Raw genomic sequence first — 15,882 nt, 5'->3', positions numbered from 1 at the left:
ATAGAATTAAAAGATAACAAATCTTTCCATAAACTTTTTGAAGTATTCTGTATTCTTCCTGTGTAGCTGTAATTCTGTATGCATTAACCAACCTCTCTCTACTCTTCCCAGTCTCCAGTAGTAACCAAAATTCTACTCTGTACTTCCACAAGCTTTTTTTTTTTTTTAGCTCCCACATATGAGTGAGAACCTGTGATATTTGTCTGTGCCTGACTTATTTCACTTAACATAATGTCTTCTAGTTCATTCATGTTGACTCAAATTAAATGATTGCATTCTTTATGACTGGGTAGTATTCCATCATGCGTATTTGCCACATTTTCTTTACCATTCATCTGTTGATAGACACTTAGTTTGATTCCAAGTCTTAGCTATTGTAAATAATGCTGCAATAAACATGGTGGTGCAGGTATCTCTTTGGTATACTTCCTTTGGTATATTTCCTTTCCTTTGGATAAATGCACAATAGTGGAATTACTGGATTATGATAGTTCTATTTTTAGTTTGCTGAAGAACCTCCATACTCTTTCCCATTATGGCTGTACTAATTTACCTTTTCCCACCAACAGTGTATGAGTTCCCTTTTCTCTGCATCCTCACCAGCATTTGTTGTTTGTCTTTTTGATAGTAGTCATTCTAACTGGCATGAGATAATTCTTCATTGTGGTTTTTGGTTTGCATTTCCCTGATTAGTGATGCTGAACATTTTTTCATATGCCTTTTGGCTATATATATGTCTTCTTTTGAAAAATGTCTATTTAGGTAATTTGTCATTTTTAATTGGATTATTTTTCGGGTTTTTTGTTTGTTTTGCTGTTGAGTTCCTTGTATATTCTGGACATACAACCTGTGTCAGATAAACAGTCAGCAAATATTTCCCCCCATTCTGCAGGTTGTCTTTTCACTCTGTTGGCTGTTTGCTGTGCAGAAGCTTTTTAGCTCGATGCTGCATTTGTCTATTTTTGCTTTTGTTGCCTGTGCTTTAGAAGTCTTCTCCATATAATTATAAGATTCTTTTTCCAAATAAAAGTTTAACATAATTTGCATAAAAATTATTAAATTATAGCATTTTTCAAAACCTAGCTCAGAGATCAAAGCGCTTTTCATTTAACCTTGCGGTTGGGAAATGCTTTATCATGGAAGACCTAAGTCAATGATTCACTGGCCAAGCTTCTATGAGATATTCATAGAAGCACCATAAATAAGTATTCATGTTAAAAATAAGTTTGGAGTGAGTAGGTTAAATAAAGACAAATATGCTCCTTTTGCTTCAGGGTTTCTTATGGCCTTTGTAATATGCTAACATAGATTGTGAATGTCTAAGAGGGAGACATATGAGGGTACTTCAAAAAGTTCACGGAAAATGGAATTTTAAAAGAACATGAATTCTTCCATGAACTTTTAAAAGCACCCTCATATTAGGAGTATTCCCAAACTTATATAACTACAGGACCACATTTTCAAGCATACTTATTTCAAGACTTTTAGCCAAAGTAAATAAAGATCATACTGAAAGCTGGGAATGTATGACCCATATAACCAACCCACAGGAAGGGAGGGCCAGGGTGGAGGTTTTAGGAAGCCAGTGACGACACCTCCAAGATCTCTTCTGCCTCTCAATTCTTCTTCTCTTTGGCCTTGGCATCATTTACTTGTGCTCAAGTCTCACTTGCTAGAACCATGGATGCTAAGAGCTCTACAGTCACCTCCCTGACTGTGCCAGCTTAGCTCTAAAGGCCATATTTGGACCAAATACTGTGGCCAAGGGAAGAAAGTACCATCATCTCAGTTTGGGTCAAGAGCTCACATATACAGCAAAGAATGCTGAATGCTGCAATAGGCAGGCTCTTAGAAGCTCCCACAAAATAGATACAGGGAGTTGCTGTTCCCAGCAGGAGAAAAGGATGTTTGGTGGGTTAATAAATGTCTAAATTACAAAATATCCTACAACACAAAATTCCATGGAAAAGAGGATGGTTAATGTGAATCATTTTCCTCTTCCATTCTTAAACATGAAATGAAACTAAGAAAACGTAAGAACACCTTATAATAGCAAATGATAACTTCAAGAGGATCACAAAAGGAGCTAATTATGAAAAAAAAAAGATACATGGACTACATCAAAATTAAGAAATTATCTTCATTAAAGGTCACCATGAAGAAAATAAAAAAGGTAAAGCCACAGACTAAGAGATGTGTACAAAACATATATTCAACAAAGAACTCATATCGAAAATATAAAGAACAATAATTCAAAAAGGAAAACCCAGAACACACAGTGGAAAAATGGGCAAAGGATGGCTGCTCTCTCTTTTACTTTTGCATTTATTTTTCACACCTACTCTCTGTACCTTGGGCCAGAAAAGAAGTTTGAGGTAGTGACATGTATAAGGTGTGGAGATCAACATTGTTATTTTTAAGATGAAGAAATGGATTTTCTGTTTCAAGAAGGGTGGAGCTGATGACTCTGCTCTCCTAGAAAATAAAAGGCACAGATTTTTGTGAAAATTACTATGTTAGAGCCTACTGAACTGCACAACAGATTTTAGATTTAAAACTTAAAATTAACATGACTATAACACACCATTAGAAACAATACTGATTAGACTGGCAAAAATGAAAATGGTTGCTAAAATACAGTGTTGGTGACCATGTGGAGAAATGAACATTCTTACAGGCTTGCTTTGGGAATGAAAACCAGTGCAGACTTTCTAGAATGCTGTTTGGCAAAGGTACTGTGATATACTTGTGTTTTGTGTGTTCACTTGGCTAGGCTATAGTGCCCAGTTATTTAGTCAAACACCAATGTAGGTGCTGCTGTAAAAGTATTTTGTAAACAGGGTTGACATGTACAATCAGTTGACTTTACAAAAGATTATCCTCCATATGTATGTGCGTCTCATACCAGCAGTAGAAGGCCTTAACAGCAAAAACTGAGGCTTCCTGGAAAAGAAATTCTGGCTCAAGTCTACATCAACTCCCATTTCAGTTTCCAGCCTGCCGGCCTCTGTGGAGAACTCTGATACAGTACCAAAAGCTTTACTATTTATTTACATTACTTAAATCCAGCTAATCTCCTCCTAGGAACATATCCCAGGGAAACAAGTGGACAGATACTCAAAGATGTATGTGCAATGTGATCACTACAGTGCTACATGTAAGAAAAAGAAACTGGAAAAACAAACAGGTGATTTGGTTAAAATACATTATGGCATGACTATGCTGTATAATACTATGAGCCATAAAAAGAGATGTGACAGTTTTTCATAACATGGAACTATTTTTTAAATATAGCATATAAAGAGAAGGTTAAAAACAAAAATGTAGATTGTGCTTTTATGGGTAAACATCATACATATATATGAATAAAAGGATATATATCAAAATATTTACAGTGGCTATTACTGGGTGGTGAAATTATAGGTTACTTTAAATTATTTTCTCAGTGTTCTTCGAGGTTTTTTTTTTTTTAAAGACATGAATTCCTTTTCAATGAGAAAAAAGTATCTACTTCCATTTTGAAAAATAAAAACATTCAGCCTTGGCTAATATCCAAAAGACTGAGAATGATAAATGTTGGTGAGGTTGCAGAGAAAAAGGAACTCTTTTACACTGTTGGTGGGACTGCAAAATGGTGCAGCCTTTATGGAAAACGGTTTGGAGCTTCCTCAAACAATTGCAGATAGATCTACCATACGACCCAGCTATTCCACTGCTGGGAATATACCCAGAGGAATTGAAGTCATCAAGTCGAAGGGATACCTGTACTCCAATGTTTATTGCAGCACTATTTACAATAGCCAAGAGTTGGAACCAGCCCAAATGTCTATCATCAGATGAGTGGATATGGAAAATGTGGTATATCCACACAATGGAATTCTACCCTGCTATAAAAAAGAATGAAATATACCATTCACAACAACATGGATGGACTTAAAAAACAAACAAACAAACAAAACCCCATTCAGCCTACTGGAGAAGAGTGAGGCAAATATCTTGTGAAACTTTTGGTTCTTGCTACACTTGTCTTCCTTTCCTTTCTTTTTCCTCATCTTACAGACTGTCAGTGAAATTACTTTTCCCCCTAGCTATGTCTAAGACTTAACAAATGAAAGCCAGTGGCTCCCATAAGATGTTTGTTATGATCACCTGAAGAAAGTTTCAGTCTCCTTGTGTAAAAAGGTATGATTGTGTGTGTTTGGGGAAGGGAGTACGGGGTGGAGATGGGAGTGGTGGGTACTAAACAATAACAGTACACTTCTGTTATATGTTTTAAAAAGAAGCCCAGTCTCTTACTTAAGGACAACAACTTAGTCCAAAGTCCCACTATTCTTCCATAAAGCTACTTAACACAATGTTACCTTAATTAAAAATATTATGAAATATTTCAAACATAAAAAGTATAATAGTATACTAACATATATATACTCACTACTCAGCTTTGTTTAATGATAACTTCTTACATATATATGCTTTAATTTTTTTAAGGGTAGAAATAATTGATGCATATATATATATATATATATATTTGCCTACTCAAGTCCATTTCTTCTCCTCTCCCCCAGAGGTCACCACCATGCTGAATTTTGTATTTATCATTTCCATGTATATGTAAAAACTTTATAACATATAAATGAATTGATAAATAAAACTAAGTATTTTTTACATGTTCTAAAACTTTGTATGAATGGATTGTGCATATTCTTCTGCAGCCTTTTTTCCCTCAAAGTCGAACATACTTCTGATGTTTAACCATCTTGAAATATATATTCTATTACTTGAATTGCCACACTTTACCCAATACTCTACTAGTGGCATTCAGTTTCTTTCAACTATTGCCCCTTCAAACAATGCCACAACAGACATGTGTGTGCACATCTTCTTGCCCAGTGTGTGAGGGCTGCAATAGGACCACACCAAGGAGTGGAATTGCTAGGTTGAAGGACATTTGTATCTTCATCTCTACTGGATGTTACCAAGATGCTTTCCAATTTATACATACACCTGTTGTATATGAAAGCTCCTGATGTAACATGTCTTTGCCAACTTTGACACTGTAAATCTTTTTTTATTTTTTGCCAATTTTGATGGGTGGGAAAGGGTATCTTGCTATTATTTGGGTTTACAGTTCCCATTACCAACAGTGCTGAGAATTTCCTTTTATATTTATTAGTCACTTAGGGTTTCCTTTTCTGTGAGTTTACTGATCAAATAGTTTGCTCATTTTCTAATATACTATTTAGTCACTTACACTCTTTTCCATAATCATTTTTACCAGAGGTTTATTCATCTTTTAGTGCATTCAAAGAACATCTTTTGCATTTTGATAATCCCCTCTATTTTTTTTTAATTTCCTTAATTTCTGCCATCTTTATTATCTCTTTATTTTGGGGGTTATCTATTTGATGTTTTTAAAAATTCACCTACTTAGCTTATTCATTTTCAGTTTTTGTTCACTTTTAATACGTGCATTAAATTCGTATTAGCCTCATCTCACGAATTATCTACAGCATTTTTATAAGTTCTAAACCGTTCTGGTTGTTTTTGGTTCCTGTGGTTTCTCCATTTTTTTTTTTTTTTTGCAGTTTTTTTCAATTCATTGCTATCACTTGTTTAATATTAATTGTTAATTATATCTTCAATCAATATGAAATTATAATCCTTGGGGGTGTTTAATACTTTTTCTCTTAAATTTTACCAGGTCTGAGATTAATACTGTCATCCTGCTTTATTTCTGTCCTTTGGCCTTTTGTTTTTGGTAAATCTCTTATAATACCCAGGTATGTGGATTTTGTTTTTTATTCTATTCTGAGAATCTGACTGCTAATTATTCCATTTCACTCATTTACAATAAAAACTATGTTTAGTCTCACTTTTTTTCCCCTGCTTTTTATCTTCTGTTATTTGGTCACTAATGTTTTCTCCGCATCCTATTCTTATTCTGTGATAATTTCCTTAATAGTTCTCAAAAACCCAGTAGACTCGATATTTTCTCTACTAAAAAACCAAAATAATTCTGTCTGTTACATAACATGATAAATAGATGTGTCTTTATTTTTCCACTTATTATTTTTGGCAAAGTCTAAAGTTTAAAATTCACACTTTGCAATAATTATATTTCTATGACCATTTTAGAAATCATTTTTCATGTTTATGTTTGAGTCAAAATATCTTACAACAGTAGACTAAACTACATATGTTGATCTTAACATTAGCCTCTAATTCTTTTACATCTTAAGTTCCATATTTCTGAGATATGACGCATTCATCTCTCAAATATCAGGAGTTCACCTTTAAATATTTCCAGGAAGGTGCACTGAATATTTTCTGAATCCTAACCCACATGAGAATATCTTTCCAGTGCTTTTATACATGAAAAATTTCTTGGGTGAGTACTAAATTCCTAAGTCACAGAATTTCCCATCAATTCTTTGTAGATACAGCTCTATCAACGTCTGTAGTTAAGTGTTAAGGAGACGTCTGATGCAACATACATATTTTGATTGAAAAAATATTTTGGAAGAATTGTTTTCATGTAGATCTTTCTCACTAAATTTTCTTGAAAAGTAGGAAATCTATTTGTCTGCAGATAAGATTCTTTTTAATACCAGAACATGTTTCTTCTTTTATCTTTTATTGTTGTCTGTTTTCTCTTCTCTTCCTACCTAGAAAAGCAAACTTTTTGTTATATTGTATATTTGCTTTCTTTCCTTAATATTTGCCATTGTGTGTATAGTTTTCATTTCAGACTTTTAGAGCTTGTCTATTGTCTTTTACAGTACTAACCTCATTTTATGCAGTATTAATTCTGTATATTTTCCCTAAAATGTGGACAATCTGTTACTTCTTTTCAGTTTTACAATCTTCTTATCTCTGCCAGATCTTTTATTACTCTCAGCCAACTCTTTTAACTCATCACACAAATTGTTCAATAGAGTATGTTTTATTAAAAATTATTAGAGTATAAAATCAACATATTAGATTTTAGTATGATAGAATCTCTTCACAGGTATCCGTATTAGTTCCCCCACCATTTTAACTATTCTTGAACAGTGATCTTCAGGAAATCCTTATCGATTTCCCTGAGTCTTCTCCTAGGTGCTGTTAGAATCGACTCCTCCAGTCTCGAGCTGGACAGCAAATAAAACTGAGTGCTCCCTAACTCACTTTTCATTTTCTAGCAGGCATTTATGTAGGGAGGCTCAGAAGAGAATTCTTCTTGTTGCAGTCATATGGTTCTACACACTGAGAGGCAAAGCAAATTATTTAAAAAGTCAGATGGTTTTCACATTTTTTGCCTTCAGCAAATTTGTAGAACTTTAGTTATCAAAAATAATTAAGAACTTAATTTAGAATATTAAAAATAATTTTTACTTCACTATGTGTTTGGAAAATCTAGCTCAGGAGTTTAAAAAAAAACTATTTGAGAAACTGAGTGTTAGTACTGTGACAAAGCCTCTGTTTCTGTCTACTTATTTAGTGAGCCAGGTTTCTCAACATTTATATCTCTAAAAATGACATAAACAAAAAAGGAATTAATGTGAAACCCTTTCTCATTCTACAATACGTAATATTTATTCAAAGATAAATTGAAATAAAAAAAATTTTAAAAAAAGAAAAAAACATGAAGATAAATTGGGAAGGAAAACCATATCCAGCTTATTAAGAAAGGTATTTCCAATAAAATTTAACTTATTTATGTTTAATAATTGTTTCTTCAAAATTTGTCACATATATATATACATATATATATATATATATACATATATATATATATATATATATATTTTTTTTTTTTTTTGACCGGTAAGGGGATCACAACCCTTGGCAGTGTGGTCTGCACCATGCTCAGCCAGTGAGCACACCAGCAATCCCTATATAGGATCGGAACCCGTGGCCTAGGTGCTACCAGTGCCGCACTCTCCCGAGTGAGCCATGGGGCTGGCCCTTATATTTATGTGTTTTAATCTGTTCTGTTTTACTCATAATTGCAATTATACTTCAATATAAAAATTTTTCAACCCTTAAAGCTTTTGGTTACAAGATTTTAATTCCAATTTTGTAGACATTTTTTAAATTACAGAGAAGTATGACAGAGTGATCAAGAAAATCTTGAAACATAACACATTTCATAAGAATAAAATTCTGTTGGAGAAGAGCAATGGAAATAAGAGTTCAAAGAGAAAAAGCTAATAATATAAAATTTTCTACGGTTGCAGGTGGATATAAGATCACAAGAGTATGTAGATTCCATAGGGTATGTTTACAAGTGACTTAATGGTTTTACTTTAGAAACTGCATCCATTGCAACTATTTAAACTTAGGATGAAAATTTAAGAGTACCTATAGTTGTACAAAATTATTTTAAGGAACATATTAGCAAGATAATGTAAAGACTAATGTGAGTGCTCTTTCCTATGTGGACCTTTATAAAGACATATTTGGTCACTTCTTGATGTCTTGTAGAGATCTGCAAATTAGTCCTTTGTTGCTTACTAAACAGAATGGGTTACCTTTCACGTGCATTTACAACTTTTTTTTTTTATCTTCCTCCATGTTCTTATAGGTATTTTTACCCCTTTCTCTCATTCATTCAGTCATTTGTGCATTTATTCATCTAATAAATATTTATTATGCATCTGCAGTGAACTTCTCTAGGCCTCGGGGACACAACAATGCCCCCAAATCAGGAAAATATCCATTTAACAGAGTGAGAATGAAGGAAAGAACTGAATTACAAATAAACAAAGATAAATCAAAAATAATTTTGTACAGTGAATTGTTTCACTGAAACACAAAGCAAAGTAAGGAGATGGACATTAAGAGGATTTATTTCCAATAGTGTGGTCAGAGAAGAGCTTCTGCAGAGAGTCAGTCATATTAAGGTATTTGAGTTGGAAGCGAAGGGAGGATAAGGTGTTTTTAATGAATGAGCCTGCCATTTCAAACACAAGTTTCACTTTTATTTTTTCCCTTCAATCCTTACTTATTTTTATTCTTCCCAACTTATTTTGACAAGACCTCAGGCAAATCACTCTAACCCTTATGTACCTCATTTAATTTTCTGTAAAATACAGGTGACAATAACATACTTCACAGGGTTTTGAGAGAATCAGAGATCACTGATGTGGAGAGCCCCTTGTGTGATGCCTGCCCGTTCCCAGGAGTCTCCCACTGGATCTAACCCAGGGACCAGTCATCCTTCTCTCTATATATTCTTTTGTTGTCTTACAAAAGTCATTTCATTTTGGGTCACAGATGTAGTTTGTTACTCTAACACCGCGCAGGCACCTGACTCATTTGGGGACTGAATGCTTGTGGAATCACATGCTCACAAGCTGAGTGCCCTGAGGACTGCTGACTCTCCACGCCTCAGTCTTCTGTCTCCTGGCCTCACTTGGCTCTCTCCCCCTCTCTCTGTGTCTTTCTCCCCACTCTCATGGGCTATTTCTTTCCTTCTTTTTATTGGCAAACTAAGAACGTAGTGATTGTGTTGTTGAAGATGTTTGTTGAATAAATACACAAATGAGTAAGAAATTGAGGAAGAGAGAAAAAAGTGGCGATTCATCTAAATGTAGTTTTAGATACTACATTGTTCTATTTCTAATGGACATTGTCTTGAACATATATTGTAATATAGGTTTTAAAAATTATTCTCTTAAAAACTAAAAATTTATTACTCTATAAAGCTCCTTATAGAATTATTGATATGCTCATGTTGTCATGTGTTAAAGAATTCAGACTTGGTATGTGTAACCCACCTAAAATGCTAAAAGAATTTACTTGCCATGTTAGATCTAGCCTTAAAAATTAGCCATCAAAAGGCATGCAATGTAAAATGCATACAGTAATTTTTTTCTTTGTATAACTTGAAGTACATGTCCAGTTGCTATTTTATGCTTTAAGTATCATATTTCTAGCTAGTTTTAAATAATACAATAATTTTTTAATATGCTGGATATATGCAATTTTAACTACCAATTTAAAGAGTAAAGTTCCTACAAAAAAAGCTCCAGCTTTAAAGGAATCACCCTATTTCTACAAGCATGACCATTTAAATGATAAAGCATTACAACATTTTAAAAATTTGTTTGTATTTTTAATATTTTCTTCATTTTAATATCTCAAAAATCACCCAACAGACCCAGAATCTGTCACAGGTAATTGCTCCTAGAGTTACAATGAAGAGTACAGACGGAAGAGTAACAAAATACCAAGGACTAACAAAGCTGTCACTGACAATTAGGAAATCTGACCCATGAGACAAATGAAAAAAAGTGCAGTTTGGCTTTTGGAATACATTTGCTTCAGAAGCAACTATTAATACTATCGTTTTGACTCATTGATTCCTATTTCTATTTTCATAAAAAGATGTCACATTTCATACTTCTTTTGATTCCTCTACTAACCCCAAATTCCCTAACTTTTACCCATCCCTTTTGCAAGGTCTTGCTAAATCACATTCCCAAGGCCAACCCGACAATGAATCCAATGTAAATTCAGGTGAATCCTTCTGAATAGTGTTAACATTTCGTAACTACTGGTTTGCTAACCAGTATCCAGGTCAAGGGTAATCTGGAAAAGCTGTACTCTGAACGACCTGTCAGTATCAGTTGGCACTGATATTTAAAGTGTGCTGCTGAAAGATTAGATACAGGGACCGGGGGTCACCTTGCCCCCTGTGCTCTGTTAAAGGCAGTCTTGCAGCCTCCTCTCTGCCCCATCACATGCCAGGGAATTAGATAGAAACAGGTGGTCTGACCTATGGTGATCTAGTATTTGCTTTTGCTTACAAGCTTACTTGTGTATTACTGAACAAAGCTTATATAATTTACTATACTGAAATTGAAAATCCCTTCTGTGGAAGCACAGGAATGATATACATTCAATATCCTTAAACCAATCCACTCTTAATAACTGTAAAGAATGGATTTGTTGAAAATTGGGGGATATAAACAGACATTAATCTGAAGACAGCATTAAAGCAGGTTTTGGCCTTACTACTTTTGATAGGGCACCTTAACCTAACTAGCTGTGGTCCCATGAGGTATCTGCATCTGGAATAGGAAACCTCTCATTTTGTTCTCAATTGCTAACCTGTTCGACACCTGTCCATGTCCACTCATGTAAATGCTAACTATGAGATTTTAGAGACCACAGCTTTCAGGTTTGCATGTTGTATTACTACTGTAGAGATCATGTTAACAGCTGGCAGCTTAGCAACTGCCACCGTCTAATTTCAGTAAGATTAAAGCTTAAAAATCCTTAGCTGGATATGTTATTGGCAGAGCCAAAGGTGCTGCTAGAGTTATTGTAAAGGGGGAAAAAAAAAAAAAAAAAAAAAAAAAAAAAAAAAAAAAAATCCCAGGGCTTAATTTAATCAAGGAAAACGAATACATCTTCAAGATCCTAAGAGATCTGGGAGGAATATATATATCTATTATTAAATGTCTTGACTAAATGGTATAAAAAAGATTTAGCAATCAGTGTACAAATTAGAGAAAGACAGTTTTTCTAAAACAATGCTCAGAGTGATTTGCATATATTCATTAGCTTAACAACTACTTTATCAGTTTTTACTCACGAACAAGGCATTGTTTAAAGTTCCATAGATACAGTAGACTAAAAGAAAGATAAAATCTTTATTTCCATGGAGCATACATTCTAGAAGGGGTAAAGAGATTAAAAAAACAGTTAATGCATAAATAAAATAATTTTAATTGAAGATAAAAGTTTGAAAAATATTAAACAGAATAATGTAACAGGGAATGAGTTGGGGGCACTTTAGGTGGGTGGAAAGACGCATTTGAAAAGATGACATTTTAACTGATACCTAAATCGGAGATTGAAAAAGCCAGCCACGGGGGAAATAAAAGCAGTAGAATGATCAGAATTTCTACAGAGAGACTTAGGGGTAGCAAACAATCCAGGTGAAAGAAAGTTGGGGACTTAATCCAAAGGTGTGTTTGTGCAGAAATCACACTTAAAAATAAACCCACGTTATATACTTATTTGAGGTACGTTTGGGGGGGGCGGATGGTGACCTGAAGTTACTAAACTATTACTCATGGCACAGCAATTAATCTCGGGTAGAGCTTTAGAAGTCAAGATGCTGCTCAGTGACAGGGAAGGACTAAGCAGAGAGGAAGATCGGGGTCAGAATATGTAGGACTTTCTGTAGGTCATGGTTATGGGCTGTTCTAAGTGCAGTGGGAAGTCACTAGAAGGATTTAAGCGGTGAATTGTCACAATGTGAGATATGCTTCAGATAGATTGTTCTGTCAGTGTGAACGATTGTAAGGAGAGTGGTGGAAGTGGAAGCTGAGAGAACAGCTGGGACGCTGCTGCAGAAGCCCACGTGAAGATGATGGTGGTTTCAGCTAGTGTGGTAGCAGAGAAGGTGGAGAGAACTGGATGTAAATGTAATACTGTTTTGGCTAAAGAACAAACAGTATCTTCTGATTGACATGGGGGTAAAGAAAAGAGAGAGATCAAAGATGACACCAAAGTTTTGGTTTAAGTATGCTCAGATATAAGTCAATTTCATGTTCCATATAAGATAAGGAACCCAAATTAAAGAAAAGATATTCATTTATTTACCAATATTTACTTAGTCTCTACTACGTAGTAGGCACACTATTTGTGTGAAGATTTTACATATGGATCCACACACACACTCCCATCCATATAAAGATGTACATATATATGCAGAAAGACACACACAAAAATACACACAGCATTTTAAAATGGAGTCTTGTAAAACAAATTTCAAGAATCATTAGCCCACAAAAATGTGATTCAGTCCTCACAATATCATACAATCCTTATTCATAGGTCCTCTGCTCTTTCATGTAGCTATCAGCTGTAAAACAAGAGGAATCAGACATTGCCCTGGAATCCAAACATGAAAATAACACCAAACAATGGTTTCTTAAAGAAACAAAAGGTATAAGTAAAAAAGAAGATTTTCACATTGAGATAACTGCCTGTTCCATATAAAATTCTCCTTCTTAAATCGGGCCCTATTCTCACTCTATCCTCTGTCTCCTTTAATAATTTTAGCTCCTGAGATATGGGCAAATGCTTATTTTAATATGTTTTTGAGCTACTTAAAAGAATAAATGTATTAAGTCTGTTAATGTCCAAGGGCCTATCACATAAATTAATATGGCTATTATCTTTTTTTTTTAATGGAAAACCCAATCAATTATCACAAAGCGAAAGTTATCTTAAAAATGAAACCTAACATAAAAATGATTTTCCACTGACATTTTGCTCCGAATAAACCCCACAACCAAAAGAATTTTCAATTTCCTTTCATATTGAAGATATAGGTTTTGAAAAATAAGATAAAAATAACATGCAACTTAACACCTAATAAACACTTGTTAACTATACAAAAGTGACTGAAATGAGAAAAACATGTCAAAGTTTTGGTGAATATTTAAAAACTCGTAAATTGTCTAAAGCTTTAAAATCTTACTTAACATTACAAATATTTATCCCCTTAGACCCAGCAATTTCATATCTATAGGAATACTTCCCACACGCATATGAAGATTAACATATAAGAATTGTAAATATATTGATGGTAGCATTGATTGTTGATTTAAAAAGCAACTTAAATATCCAAGCAAGAGGAAGTGTTATATAAATTATGTTAATCTATATTATGAAATTCAATCATTCATTTAATAAAATTAATTTTATATGTTGACATGGCAACTTCTCTTTGGTATATTTTTAAAGGAGAACAAATGAATCACAGAACAAAAATATTTGGAATGATTCCATTAGGGATGAATGGATGTGTTTATGGACACGCAGACACACACACACAGACATACACAAAAAGATGCAAGTTTAGAAGTCCACACCATTAGCAACAGTCACTTGGCTATTTTTGAGAAGGAGACTGGAATAAGGTGGCAGTACTGCTAGAAGTGTCGATGAGGGTCTTTCATTTCCTACCATAAAAACTGTATGGTTTGATTTTATTCTGCACTGAACATGTCCTGGGTTTGTAAATTTTAAACCAACTTAAAACATAAAGCTAGAGAGCCACAGTCCCATGATTTTCTTGATCTGACAGCCATGTAGCTGTTCACTTCACATTGTCTTACTGCCACAAGCAAATCTCAGTTATGTTCTGGACTAAACATAAATCGTATAGCTGAACTTAGCGTTCTTCATGCAGTGGTGACATTCTCCAAAAACGTGAGAGGAGTCTGTTGCAGGGGATCCCCCTGTGTACTGAACATTTCAGAAATTGGTAGGCTGGGGCAGCCACTTCTCCACACTGAAAGCAGATCTTGATGGCATCTTCCTAGCAGAACGCTTCCTGTATGTCTTTGGCATGTAGGAATCATTCAGTGGCATGACTGTTTACATCCTGTGCCAACTCAGCTGACATGTAATTAACATCATGTCTTGATAGCCTGCTGCTCTTTGCAGCAACTTCAAGTCATGATTCCGACACATCGACAGTAAGCAGTGTACATTTTGATACAGGGCCAGAACAACATAGATGCCTACTTGAGTTTCCAGTGCTGTCACATAGGAAGTGGCCTCCATGAGCACAGGATTCTCTAAGCCATCACACTCTCGCCATTTATTTAGTGTAGTAACACTGTTTTATACCTCACGAAATAAATGACCTGCAGTCATTATTTATATATCTGTTTGTCCTCAAATCAACTGTACTTGTGTGTATCAATTTAATCACAGCAGTATGGCAAAGGAAATAAGAGCTTAGTCTCTACAGTCTGACAGAACTGGATGTGCTTGACTCTAGCACATATATAACCTCTCTGTACACCAATTTTCTTATCTATACAGTGGGAATAACAATAACACCTACTGTCCTAGACTTATTCTGAGAAGTACTTAAGATAATTTATTAAAAGTGCTTCGCATAAATGCTAGTCACAAAGTAATGGTTAATAAATACTAGATTAAATATAGCAATAATTATGTTATAGGTGAGTGCTTCAGGAATTTGCAGATGTATCACAGAATGTATAATACCTGGGACATACAGTTATTTACATAGGCCTTAGCAGAATATAAAATAAAGAAATAATTCGGTGGGGTTAAATCACAAATACCAAATTTTAAAACTATTAAATGGTTTTATTATAATGAACTACAATATATTAAGGTATCATAAGTACTTTACTCTGGTGATATCCTCCAAATTTAATATTAAAATACTGAACAAGCACAAGAAAAATGAATAAGAAGCATATATAAGTTTAATTTTGGTAAGATTTCAAGCATATTCTTCAAAATCACTGCTCTTTCAATTTGGCTTGAACCAAAATTTACATTCATTAAAAAAAAATTCATCCTCTCAGAAAACATTAAAATCTATTTATTACTGTACTGGCATGAGAATCTAAACAGGCACCAATACTAAACTTACTTAAAGGCAAAACAAACACTCAACATTAACAAGTAATTTATTTTCCCATTTTTTGACTCTGATTTAAATTGACATTTTACTCCGATTTAAATGTTTATATGTGAGTCTTTGAAAAGTCTTTGCACCTCAGTGGCTCCTCAAGTGTTCACTTTGAACAATGACTTTGCAGCTGGCCAAACGTGATTCTCAATCAATTTTTATGAGTACAAATTCTTGGGCTGATGGCTGGATCTCCAGCTCTATCACTCATATAATACATGCTCACAAGTGATGATGAGATTCACATTATCACCAGAGCACCATTCTGCCGATGGCAGCAGCAGACACAGCAGGGGTATGCTGTCCTTCCTAGAAAAATGACTCCTTCACCTTTCAATAATGCAGCCTGCAGGTATGGACCTACAAGCTGTGTGCAGATAGATGAGAGCTGTCTTTAAAAATACTAATAAAAACTGCCT

General features: G+C 34.3%; 1 protein-coding gene across 13 annotated transcripts in view; it reads right to left on the bottom strand.

Annotated features, from left to right (window-relative positions):
- CADPS2 (calcium dependent secretion activator 2) overlaps positions 1 to 15,882 on the bottom strand; it is a 498,805-nt gene that overhangs the window by 172,275 nt on the left and 310,648 nt on the right. The gene's annotated exons all lie outside the window — the stretch shown is intronic.

This window comes from Cynocephalus volans, chromosome 6 (assembly GCF_027409185.1).
Source record: "Cynocephalus volans isolate mCynVol1 chromosome 6, mCynVol1.pri, whole genome shotgun sequence".
Taxonomy (NCBI): domain Eukaryota; kingdom Metazoa; phylum Chordata; class Mammalia; order Dermoptera; family Cynocephalidae; genus Cynocephalus; species Cynocephalus volans.
The sequence above is the reverse complement of the archived record's forward strand: the minus strand, read 5'-3'. Positions and strand labels throughout refer to the sequence as shown.